The sequence below is a fragment of the Sipha flava genome, unplaced genomic scaffold (genome assembly GCF_003268045.1).
Source record: "Sipha flava isolate LNK unplaced genomic scaffold, YSA_version1 65_pilon_pilon, whole genome shotgun sequence".
Taxonomy (NCBI): Eukaryota; Metazoa; Arthropoda; class Insecta; order Hemiptera; family Aphididae; genus Sipha; species Sipha flava.
This window is the reverse complement of record NW_020273605.1, coordinates 888894-903202: the sequence shown is the minus strand read 5'-3', so window position 1 is coordinate 903202 and position 14309 is coordinate 888894.

Below are 14309 nucleotides of genomic sequence, written 5' to 3'. Positions count from 1 at the left end.
TCTAAGTGGATATTTCGAAAAAAAAAATACTATTAATTGGATCAAAAATATTTTTAACGCCGTTAAGGGACGAGATTGCGTAAAGGACTCGATAAAAAAATTCTGTTTTCTCGAAAAGTTTCCAACTCGTCCAGTATAACGTCCTAAATATAGTTTGTGACTAAGCTTAAATACCATTTCCATTACGGACGGGTTTCCGGTTTTTTCAGCGTCTGTTTTAGACATGTTTCGCTGTGCGTAAAACTGCGGGTTCTACGATCAAATGGTGACGCGGGGAGTTGTAGGAGAAACGTGTCCCTTATAACCCTTATCCCTCCCTATCGAACGTCCATATTGTCCGCTATGTATAATATACCACGCACACACTTAACTGCCCGTATCGCGTACATGAAGTAAAAAAAAAAATGCGTACACAAAAAATGTCAAAAAAAAAAAATCATACACACGCGTGCGCTTCGTATTTTATTTAATTTTCGTCAATATACACGTGCACATATTAACCTATTACGGTTGTGTAACCGTTTGTTTGCCGTACGATTATCAAAGGACATATTTTCCCCGTTTACCTTTCACCGATGCAGACGACGCGGCATACCTGTACACGCACTTTCATATTTCCACGCGCGCCCGTGTGCGAAAAAAAAAAATTCAAAGGACGGAAAATGTACGCGTAAAACAACGCCTTCGCATTAAATTCCAATGTTTACGGTTGAGTGGTTTTATGTGTTTGACGCTACAACGGTGTGTATATTAAAACAAATAATTATGTGACATTATTCGAGTTGTAAGACTTCATTAGTGACGGCGGCCGGGTAATTATTGTTGAAAATTTCTACAAACACATACGGCGTACCTAACGCAATGCATACACGCTTTTGACGCGGCTCGCGTTCTCGTGTACACGATTTAATTTATCCGTTTTTCGTCGTAGATACTCTTATCATTATCGCTATAAGTACTTTAATACACACGCACGCACGCATTATATCGATATGCTTACGTATGTTATACTGTAAAAATAGATTCACGTGCCCTTGTACGGTGTAATAATAACTACTCGGATTCCTATTGATTTCATTAGGAAACATCCGATCTCTTAAAAACTACAGAGTAGTACCAGTGGCGCCCATTCGAGTATTTTTACATACGTGTCGACTTTTATGCACGCCGAATTTTTTTCATCTTCAGGCCGTTTTTCCTTCGCAACTGTAAATACCACTAGCAATATCAAACAGAAAATATATGTTGCGTGCAAGATGCATGTATGGGGTTTAACCGTTGAAGGGTTGCACACAGAACATTTTAACGATATTCAAATTATTAATTAACATTTTTTTTTTCCTTTGTGGCGTGTATATAAAAATATTTATTAGGTACCTACATTTAACAAATCCGATTTAAACCGAGTACAACCGAAATATATTTTATTTGTTAACGTATTATAATAAAATAATATTGCATACAGTATACATCCATTATTGATTAATTATGCTATTCTATCTCATACCTCCTACTCTTTAGTTCAGAAAATCTATTTACTGCTTCATTTGAGTCTATTTTGTTAGCATCTTTTTCGACCGCTTTGGCCGTTAAATATCTTAATCATTCGTTACCCGTTGAGAATCTAAGGTGATATCTTATTTCTTTTGAGTAATGAAAAAATATCTTTCATTAGACGCAGTACGAACTGGAAGAGTTTTAATAATTTGAATTGCCTTAATTACTTCTGAAAATATTGTTTGACTGTACCATTAACTGAATTTAAAACCCATTGAAGAATATTTTTATATAGAAGTAAGGATTTTGCAGATATAGTTTTTGTAATACATTAATTTCAAAATATTTGTAGTAAATTAAAAAAATGTTTAAGTGTAAAAATTCTCTATTTAAAAAGTGATGGTTATTATAATCAAATATCTTGGTAATGCTAAACAAATTATGGTTCTTTTCGGAAAAAACGCAAGTCTACCTGAGTCAGAAACCTGATAAATAAATATAAGACAATATAAATCTCTAGAAAATAGTATACAAATAATAGGTAATATGAGATAATTATAATCATTATTATAATGATGAGTTGCAATAAAATGTCCATAAATAATGATCGTAAGATTATCTTTGCGTAATTTAATGCTTAAATTTCAACGTACATATGTTATAAGAAAAACAATCCTTTAAGCTAGTCATCCTAATGTAATTTGTATAATTAAGTAACTGATAACATATCGATTGTAATTTTAAAATTAATTGTTACCGATACTATAAGTATACCTAATTTATTTTATAAACTGATGTGTGACAATACTGTTATGTACAAAGTTATATTTTAAAAACTCTAGGTAGCAGCTTTCAATAATAAAATGATATAAAATAAATATTTATTCACCTGTCAACGATAGCATAGAGAACTTCGGTTTTTATTCGTTGTGTAATATTTTCTCAGCGTAGAATCGACCAAGTTTTCGTCAAGGGTTATCAATATTACACATCTACAAATAATAAATACTTGTAATATGCATTGCTACGCACATAATGATACGTTTATATTTCTTATACGCATTATAGTGTTCGTAATGTATAATACACTTTAATTTTTACGCACGGTGACAAGCATACATTTTCTGCGAGCGTGCAGTGGCGACATTTTACTCGTTATTTACAATCGCCTTTTATACCCACCCACATGCTCGCGTATACGACACGTAAACCCGTCGGTAACATTATCTGGCGAGGTCTATTGTTTTTTTATTTATATTTTTTTATCTCACTCTCCCTACAACACGTGTATAACGTTTGCGACATGATTATTAGTCACCGGGTCCGTTGGTCTAACTAAACAAATGTACCATAAATACTGATCGATCGAGCGCGCTTGCTTATTGCCTTCCCCGGGGAAACGTCTCGAAACGCTCCGGTACCCACACGTGTTCGTCGACGGCGGCGTGCGATTCTACTATTTCTGTTACGGATTGCACTGGGTTACCACTCGGATCCAAGGTATAATGAAAAAAATGCGCGATCAGTTTACAATTTTCAGCTTGAATCTTAATCCGGATTAATAAAATGCGCGAAAAGCTACATTACCGTCCATGTTCATGAGATCACCGTAAAACTTGTAGGCACCTGTAAGAAAGGATCTAAAAGAAAAAAATCGATAAATAATACATAAATATGAACAACCGTTACAGGTTTTTTTATACGAAATCAAATATTTGATTCACGTGCAATCGGTTGATTTTCATTTAATTTTTTTCCTTTACAGTTTTGAAAATTATGGGTGAGTAGTGAGTGTCATAAACATTTACAATACTAAAATGCTTACGTTTTTTATAAAATATAATAATATAAAGGACTTATGAAAGAGTATAATACTATGTAGTATTCGTATTTTTTTTTCGGTATTGGTGGCTCGTGTTGTAACGCATGACACGTGATTATATAATATCCGAGTACATAATAAGTTTTTTAAAAAAAAAAAAAAAACGTATACTGTGGTGCACGAGTTTAGGCAAAACTGTGATATAATCGTAAATAATTATACCGTGCAAAATACAATACATATTATAATATTTAATAGGGACCTGACTATAATATTACGCTTTGTTAGTTACTTTTGAAATTTTAATACACTGTACAGATCCATTCATTATATTTGTACGAATGGAGTCATAATTTTCGATATATCATTGTAATTATTTTTATTTATTTAAACTCATTACTATTGAGCATACCCGGCCTTCCTAATTGCGTTGATAGTCGTGGGATGGAGTTGAAGTACTGGAAAGAAGACAAGTTTACAACAAAACAACAAGAATTTAGGATATATATATAGTGGACTGTAATTAAATAGATTTAATATTAAAAAACATAGCTTGTACATCACATACTAACGGGTGGGGGGGGGAACTTATATCTAGAATAAATTATAAAGTTGCCAATGAGCGCACAAAAGTTTAACAAACAGTAAACATTTAAATTAAAACAAAAGAAACACGACCTGGTACACCGTAATGGCAACTGATGCCGACAAAGAAACGCAGGGTTGATGATGTTCCGCAACGACGAAAGCCGGCGACCACAACCACCGGTGGCGTATAGATGATGATGGACAAGAGCGTCAAGCCGAGAAGTCGATCACATCAGTGGATAGGGCACGTAAAAAGGTGAAGATTTCGGTTGGGTGCGCGGACCTGTAGATTGCCTCTCGTATATTGGTGACGGAGCCGAGAGGAGAGCAATCAAACAAACTCACCTTACAAAACACAAAATGAAACACGCGAACGGAGCGAACGACAAAACGTTGACAATGTGTTTTTACGCCATGTTTTCTATCTAAAAAACCAGCGACGGATGTACAAGAGAGACTGCGGCGGCAGGACACACGCGTTACTCCGACTAGGACAGCTACGCCACTACAAGGTCGCCACTACAACTAATATGCATATAACAGTCGGCCGTGCCGGTGTGTCGACAGTAACGGAAATTGTATCCAACAACTATTATGTCGTTTTATCCCGTACTATGTAAAATTACACCATAAAATTTACAAATGACTACACACACACATTCGAGACCGTAATTTATAATTACCTCAAGTGGTTTTTCTGTAAGGTTCATTGTTTCGTAATGTCTTCATCGAATAATAGCACATATATAACTAAACATTGATGAGAAATACAGTTTATATTCTCAAATATATACACGGGTATTAAACTGATAGAAAATATAAAACTATGATAATAGTACAATTAAGAGTTTTAATCTTAGCATATTACAGAGACACAGTTGCATTGAAACTCACTCTTAAAAAATAAAATAAAAAATAATACAAAAGAAAGTAAACAATTTGTTCATTTAATACGCATATAATAAATATGAGCTTAAACCCACGTTGTCGAAATGTTTTAAATAATAAAAAAAAAAAATGAAAATAATAACGTTTGATAACAATATTGATATAAACTACATTTTTACAAACGAACACCTTTGAAGTCGTTATTTTGCGTTCGGTGTGTTTGGTTACTTTTCACTTTTTATAATTTTTATAATACGGAACATACATAAGCATAATGATACGAAAAAAAACCATCTATTGATATTATCGTTTACGGCAACGGCATAAGGTTTTAAAAACGGATTTTTCAACGTTTCTGATGTTATGACATTACGGCGTATTTAGACGAGGAAAAGTCGCACAAAATATATCAAAGAACGTAACACCAATAAGTATTCATAGTATATGTATGCCGGTTTCTGTATAGGCTAAAAATGTACCGTTCCTGTACCTAATTAAATTTCAACAGTACATTTAAAGCCACTGGTATTCAATAGAAATTCCATTCGGAAGATACATTATTAACTTGGCAACATTTTTTCGTTTTAATCTAATCCGCTGAATATACTCGTTCGACGAATAGTCAACCAACGTATTTCGCGAATAACTGGATGATTGAAAACCAGGCGGTAGTCAACTAATTTTGTGTTCCGAGTGTGAATCACATACACCGACGTTCGAATGCGTAGATAGAAAGCAAACGACTGCAATGTACATGGTTTCATTTGCTTCTTTCGCCCGAGCTTTGAAAGGGACGGAAAAAAAGCGAACGCCTAATTAACGAGATCGCAAAATGTATAAGCATTGTAGTAGTGACGCACTAAATACATTTTTCAGGGTTAAACGATTAGTAACTAATCCAGACCGTCGCTGTTTTTTTTTTTTTTTGCGAAAAACCTTAGTGAAACGGCGCGTTAGTTGAATTGTGAATTGCGTCCCCCATTTTCATAGAATATGAATATATATTATAGATACATTTATTAGGCAATTTTTAAATTATTTGTCAATAACTTATGTACAAAATAATAAAGTTATAATTGCATATTACGTGTGTTGAACTGATACGAATTAAATGAAACGATTTTGACGTGTTCGAATCTGGTCAATCATTTTTTTCTCGAATATTAGTAGTCCGACCGGTAGGGAGAATTAAAGTGCTATTTTACTACTGCTGTATCCCTTAACGACATTATTCATGTGTAGTATTTCATGCTAACTCGCAGAAAAGAAATATCGACGACTCGATTCGCCAACTCGGAAAAAATATCCGGGCAGCAATTCACTTAGTTGTATAATGAGATTTTTTATTTTTTTTTTTTTTTGTCGCAATTCACCACCGAACTCGGGCAAAATAAACAAAAACGTGATTAATAAGGACACCCGCAAAGTGTGTTCTTATATTGACGCTTCCCTTAACTCGTCGCGTATTGTAACGTTGTGTTGCACCGTAATTTGTGAATGATTTGTCGCGCGAGAAGACACGAGCAATACGCAACCAAGGACTCGCGGTAAAGGACAGTTGCACATAAATTGTTCGATGTGAAGCGGATCGTCACACACACAAACACGTGTATTTTTACGGAAATGTACACGCGTACGCATTAGGTCGGACCGTTTCGGCTGTATTAGACTTATGGGCTTTTTAAATGGATGTAAAATTATGGTTATAACTCACGCGATATTGTATGTACATTGTACTGCAAGCACGCACGATACGGTGCATGTATATGCACTTATCGTCGTAGCTAGAGGTGGAACTAGGAATTTTTACGCTCGGGGAAAATGTTAAAATTACGCCTTATCATAAACCAATATTCAAATAATCTTCTCGAGAATTTTTTTCTATTACTTGATATACAATCACAGTAAAAAAAAATTTTGTAAATAACAACAACGTTAGAGTTGTTTAATTGATCTATACTTATAAATACATCGTAACTTGGGTGGTTTTAATATAACCGAACTATTAGTATTTAGTAGAGATCTCGGTTGAAAACGTGAATTAATAATAATAATAACGTGAATACGAAGTCCGTGTACATGTGAATTTTTAATTGGTATTCATGTATTTTAGAGTGATTCACGTATTACGGTAGTGTAATTTGTACAAATAAATCATTAAACATTTAATATTGCATTTAATATAACATAAATATCAAATTTAATAATCTGATGGTTGTAACTAAAAATATTGCCATACGAGTATACAAATAACACGATTATGTGTCGGTATGTTAATTGCCGTAAGTATGTGCTGTATTGTGTGCAATTATTTGAAATATTTATAAATATTTGTAAACAATACGATAATATAAAATTCCGAGCGCTTTAATAACAATATGGTCATACTAATAATACGCTGAACTCTAATTCACCTGATAATCTTACAGTGGGCGATATAATGTTATACAACTGTTATTATTTGTTATGAACATTTTCAATGATTAAAAATTCTTCCTAAAAATCATAATACATTAGAAAACTTCAAAACTTTTGTTTTTGGCGTTAAGAAATTACCACTGCGAACAATTTCCCCCTTCACCCACCTAACCCAACACTGGTAATAGTGAAGAACGTACTGAGACAATATATAAACAGTTAAATTAAAGTAATCCAATTGTATTGTATTTTTTGTATTATTTTTTTTTTTTTAAATAAATGTGTGTTTCTGTTATTACGAAACAGTGAATGAAAAGAAATCATAAAACAAGTTTTTTTTTCGTAAATTTAATGCATCAAATAAATAACAAAAAGAGTAAATGGGGTCCCCGGTCCGATTCAAGTATTGACTAGGGGTCCATGGCATCGTACTAATTGGGAACCACTGCTATATATGGTATGCAGGAGCCTGCTCGTATCGAGTGAACGAACAATCGGATTAATATTATATAATATATTGTTGAAATTCTAAATCATATAGTTTTTTTTTCGGTCGTTTTAGGGTATCACCCGTACAATAATTTCGAAAGTACTCTGCAATTTACGGGTTATAAATTTTCGTAGCAAATAGTTTAAAAATAGCAGGCGCAGGTTCAAGGGGAAAAAGGACACCCTCACTCATCGAATCCTCCAAAAAAATTTTTTTCATGCACGGTAAAAAAAAACCATTCACCTATTTTGTATTGATAGTTTAAAAGTGCTAGACCAATAGAATAATTGAATGAACATTTTACATCATACAGAATTGGTTATAATTTCTTGTACATAATAGCCACACCAATAGTATGTTGTATCTTGTTTATTTGTTACATCTTGTATCAATTGATAATATTATAAAGTGTACTATAATAAAAATTTTTGAAACGTAAAAAAAAAAAAAAAAAAACAACAGTTCTTTATTAGTAAATCCTGAGTTTCTCAAAATTTTAGTTAGATTGCCAATTTCAGTTGAAACATTAGCAAAAAGTTCTTCCTCTCTAGGGCTGCTCAAAACTTTGTTAAGGGCAAGAATGTGAGAATGGGATTGACAGAGATGAAAAATAAAATATGCCTCGATAATTGGCATACAGATAATATTAGTCAAAGTACGATCCTTTTCCTCAATTCAAAATAATTTCTTAAGATATCTATCCTATACATGTAATTCTATAGAATTCCCCATTTAGGTTATGATACATTTGATGTTTTTTTTAAATATTGTTCCTTTAAAATACAGACATCTTACTTTATTGCATAATATGATTGATAGTCCAAAGCTTCTGAATCGATTAAATTTTAAAATAAATCCAATAAACCATAGAAAGAAAGATACATTTTATTTAGTAAACACCAACTTTAATTATATGCTGATAGCCCTGCAAAAATTGTAATTTCTGCAGGAAATATTAATTTAGTTTTTGATTTGTTTCATTCAATAATTATTTTCTTTTTTTTATTTATTTATTTATTCAATTTTTTCTAAGTTTTCTTTAAAATATAAAAATTATTACTTATGATTTATTACTCATCAAATAAGACTATTTAATCCATTTTCCTTTTGTCATTACATAATATTATTATTATTTATTTATTTCTTAACTAATTACTTTTACCTAAATATGTTATTTTATGTTTTACTTTATACTATCTATTATCATCTTATATTATTTATTTATTTTTTTGAAATGTACATACTTATATTCAATATATATTATTAAATATTTTTAATTTATTCTGTGATAAAGAATTATTATTATTAAAGTATACTAGGTATTCATTTTTAATACCATCATATTATATTGTTTTATTCCTTTAATATTATAAAATTGATCGTTCTCCCTAAAGCTACAAACCATCATACATGTATCCTATTCATTTATATATGGTTCTCCTCGCGAAAAATTTCTGGATCCACCCCAGAAAAACAGATGGTTAAATATAAACAATTTATCGATCGTTTTCATCAAGTTGATTTGTATACCGTGTATACTTCGTTGAAGCGTAAACGTTGTTTCAAACCTATTATACACCGTTTTGTATATTACATAATATATTAATAGACATACGTTCGTCGGATATTTTTTCGCGATTCAATTTATATGATGAACAATAACAATATTTCGAAATTATGACACGTACGAGATGTAAAAATGATAGTGCAACGTAGTGGTGTACGTAGAATTTGTTCAAGAGAGGTATCATAATATACATGAATTGATGACCTTTGTTTTATTTGCTCATCACTAATTTTCTCCTCCCACTATGTTATTCTTATACAATCAATAAAAATAAAATAAAATCAAAAAAACAAATTTATATTATAAAAATTATATTTATAAAAAAAATAAATTTATAGATATATTATATAGTCTTAAAAATAAGTAGAATAGGTAATATATAGAGTTAAAAAATAAATTTAGTTAGTACGACGGTTCCGTTTTGCTAATGTTTTAATTACCTTCTCAATTTTAACATCAACTTCCGGACGAATATTCCGAGCGGAATTTGGTCTTTTTTCTTTTTTATTCTTTTCTACGTATTGCCGATCGACATAGTACGTCGTATATGTACACGATACCACGTATAATATACAACGGCTGCGCAAGCATGTCCTGCTACAGGAGTGAAATTCAAAACACACAGCGCGGTACCGAAAATAAGTGCCATTCGGAACGTCGTTAAACGTGTTAATTTTATTTATAGATTATAAATATATTTGTTCCAATAATACAGCTGCAGCTGGGGGCGAACTGTAATAAATTAAAACATTATCCTCGATTTTATTCCCATAATAGTTTACGTAATGTTAATTATTTAATATAAGCCGTCAACAGGGCTTTACGACGGGGAAATGTTAAAATGTCTATAGTCTGAAATAAAATGAATAAAATATCTGTCTAATAACTTTTTTATCTTTTGTCTTATCTAAATAAAAAATTTAAAGGATACCTAAATATTTATCTTCGATTAATAGATTATTAATCTAAAATATGAGTTCAACAATATATATATTTTTATTGATTGAAATTACCAGAATTGTACAAACAAATTATTTAAATTTTTCTTTAAATTCTGAATCAAATATTATTATCTATAAAATATAAATACATTTTAGCCTAAGAGTTACTGTTAATCACACAGTAAATATTTAATTTATATTTTAACTATTTATTATTAGAATTATGAAAAAATTGCTAAATTATAATTTTTATTATTATAAGATTATTAATATGAATATTTATTTTTCTAAATATGTTGTTCATTTTTATCTGATCTTTATTCATTTTTTTATTAATAAATAATATTTTAGAAATCCTAATATTTATTATACTTTAACTTTTTTCTGGTTTACCCATTGTAACAGATATTGTTGCAAATTCTTACAATAGCTTGAATATATTTGGAAAGAGGTCTTTATAACAATTATCAAGAGCATTTAGAATACTATGTACATTTAGTTTTTGTACATTTATTCGTTAAATCTCAACTTCTACTTTAAAAACTTCTTGATCAATATCATTTGAATGAAATTCACTTAAATCTGTGATCACTTGGTTATCATAATTTCCAATAGAAATTATAAAACAAAATCCAGCTATAATAATTTTTTTTTTTTTTAAATATGTCTTTTAATTGTTGAATTCAGTTTTATATATGATTTTTGTCGTTTAACCTTTCTAGAGATGGTAATTAAAAAATCCATTTTCTTTTTCCTTTCTGTAAGCTCTTCAAAATACTTATGGAGCTCATCATATTTTTTTAAATAATTATCGATAAATATTTTCATTTTAATAACTTTGGTTAAAATAATTAGTCAAAAAAAAAAAAAAGAAATATCAACAAACAATTCAAAAAAATAATTTGTTAATCACGAAAAAAAATGTATTTCATCATGGCATTAACATTTTAATGCCACATCACGGTTGTTATGAGCGTTTGGGGTTGATAAAAATATCTGTTGTTTTAACTTCTACACATAAGTACATGGGACAATCAGTTTAAATCTAATTGATAATGATAATGGTTTATCAGGAACATTTAATTTTTTTTTTTAGTCATAGTTCCATAATTTGAAAAGATACTAACTATTTAAGGTTAGATGTCTTGTCTCACTGACATCCCCTACGCACGCCACTGGTGTTACGTGCCGTCGCGAAGTATCTTATGGTAAGACCGTAGATGAAATGCATAAATAATCAAACGCGGTAGCGTGCACACCTACCTGGTGACATACAGTAGAGCCTCGATAGCCCCTTACCCGGTGAACGCGGTAATCCGGTCAGTTTATAAATCTCGAAGTGATATCTTGTATACATTATATAAATATATATAACAGTATATTGGTATGTTGATTAAGAGAACGTGCTTTTGGAATGAAAATTAGAAGTGTTGTTCAGAAAAAAATTACTGACTAATATACTTAAATTCTATCACTATACAGTTTTCTTTTTTTCCGCAATTCATGATGTTAATGTTGTTTATTGTTTTCGTAGTTCAAATTGCATCAAACATAAAGGTGGTGGAAACGAAAATAAAAATCTTAGTCGTTCGTACAGGTTATCTTGAAAAATTTCCGGTGATCCGGACGAATCGGTAATCCGGGCGATGCCCGATCTAAATGCGTCCGGATTATCGATTCTTTACGGTACTACTACGATGGCACAAGTACCTGTACGAAATAATATTGAGTTCGAAGTTTATGACGGTCTGCCGATATGGTCTGAAACGGTTTTTTTTGTTGAAAAATCCGCGGAATAAGAATATGTGATTTTTTGTCTATCCACCCACCTCCTCCCCTAGGAGAATCCCTTTAAAATATGAATAATTATAACACATAATATCTATCACTGAAATGTGCTCGAGTGGTGTGTATAACACTAGCGTGTGTTCTTATCGTCATGCACACATAATCGTAATATAGTCATGTTACGTATTTGTGTATGCAGTAGCAAAAAGTGCAGTATATAGTTTTATATACTTCATTTCAACCTGACAATAATATTTCATATTGGCGTGATTGAAGGATTTGCTAATCAACCGATCATACGCTATGCAACGTAACCGCTGTACACACACACACACACACACACACACACACACACACACACACACACATACGTGAGATATCGAATTCGAATTTTTCCGATGGTGGACATATTCGATAATGATTAATATACTGCAACGCGTAAGCATTTGTTTCGACGAAGCACTGTTGTAGAATTAGCAATCATAATTATAGAACAAGAACGCGCACTGATGCGTAATTGCGTAACTGTACTAGTTGCGAGATCATCGTTTTTTTGACATGAGACTTAAGGGTTGAAACAACGGTGATTCGTCATCTGTACGTACGACGCACTCGAAAAGAAACGCTATTTTCAACGTCCCGATCGATCGAGTGATACGGATTTCGAACACAAATTTGGTTTCGACTTGGCATTAAGGTCCGTTTCTCCAGCACTGCCATTTTCGAAACCTTGATGGTGTTTTTTTTTTTGCCTCGAAACAGATATATTTCGCGCGTAGTTCGTTTAGTTATCGCTGCTTCCCGCGATCTCTTTAATTACTAATTATATTATTATTATATTATTATTACTATTATATTCTCTTCGCGTCGTGTTCCCAAACAAGTCGATTTTCGCTCATTGCGATTTGATTGTCCGTTATGATCATCGTATTCATATTTTATCCGATCCATCAGACATGCATATTTTTACGAATCGAAAACGCCATACTCACCGACAGTCCGGAGACGGATGAGTGGATGCCATCAAAATGTGAACAACACCACTCGTCGTCCACGGGTTGATAAGCCTTCAAAAGTTTATCGCGCACAAGTAACAGTCTTATATATTATATTATTATTATTATTATTATTTTATATTGTGATATTGTTTTGCGAAACAATTATAGAAATATTAACCTGCGATCCGAGCACATAAAACTATATAACTACGCTCGGCAAACAAACACAATAATTGTTTTCCACGTTATTATTATTATGTAAAGCGTTGCTTGTTGTTTGCCGAGTTATGGCTGCGTCTGTACCACCAATCGGAAACCAGCTATTCTTCACCAGCAAATATTTCCCTCCGACCCCCTCCCCCTTCACGACCAACACGTTCCGTCAATATTGTAAATAAATAACACACCGCGCGCGCGCGATTTATAAAATTTATCAAACATTCGAATCCGCTGTGGTACGATTTATCTTATACAAATATATTTATTTTTTTATTATTCTCTCGATTATTCAATCCGAAGTTATGCGAGTGCGAAACATTTAAAAAGTTTGTGTTTTTTTTTTTCTCTCTGGCTATTCCCGGCACCGCGAATAATAATACTGTGGTACCGATTCAGCGCACGATTAATGGACGACTAGCTGGTTAGATATATCGCATTATAATATTGCGCGTGTAACCAGCGTTGGAAACAAAAAATAAAAAAAATAAACCGTCAATTGTTGTTATTCTCTTCTCTTTCGCGGCACGTATCATCCGTTGACAACGCGATTCGAATCGCGTGTTGTTTATGCATTATGATATTAGTGCGCGCGTATGAACTTATTGTGAACAAAACACCGATTTACAACGTCGGGGATCCATAGCGAAACATCGCAGCAGTCGAATCGGCCGTGTGATAACTCGATAATAAATCGCGACAACTCCGGGAGAAACGACATTCTCAACAGACAACACGAAATAATGGTGTTCAGAAAAAATTAACAGACGAGTAGTCCACGAAAAATCAAAATAAATATGCCATGTAGGTCACAAGTACGTGCAAGTGTAAGGGAGTTTCTGTGGGGTACATTTACGCATCTTGTGGTATTATCCCATCGGAACGATAACAGATAACGTAATTATTACATCAATAAATTGATGTATTATTCGTCTGCAGTCGTTCTAAAAAACCGCGTGCATATAATGCCCTCGTACAATAATAGTTATATGCCCAAGATCGGAGCGTCCTTGGTGAGTGGAGAAGTCACTCTCTGTTCTCTCCACATGGCTTTTTTTTCCTTTGAACTTGTATTATTTATTATTTATTATCGCAC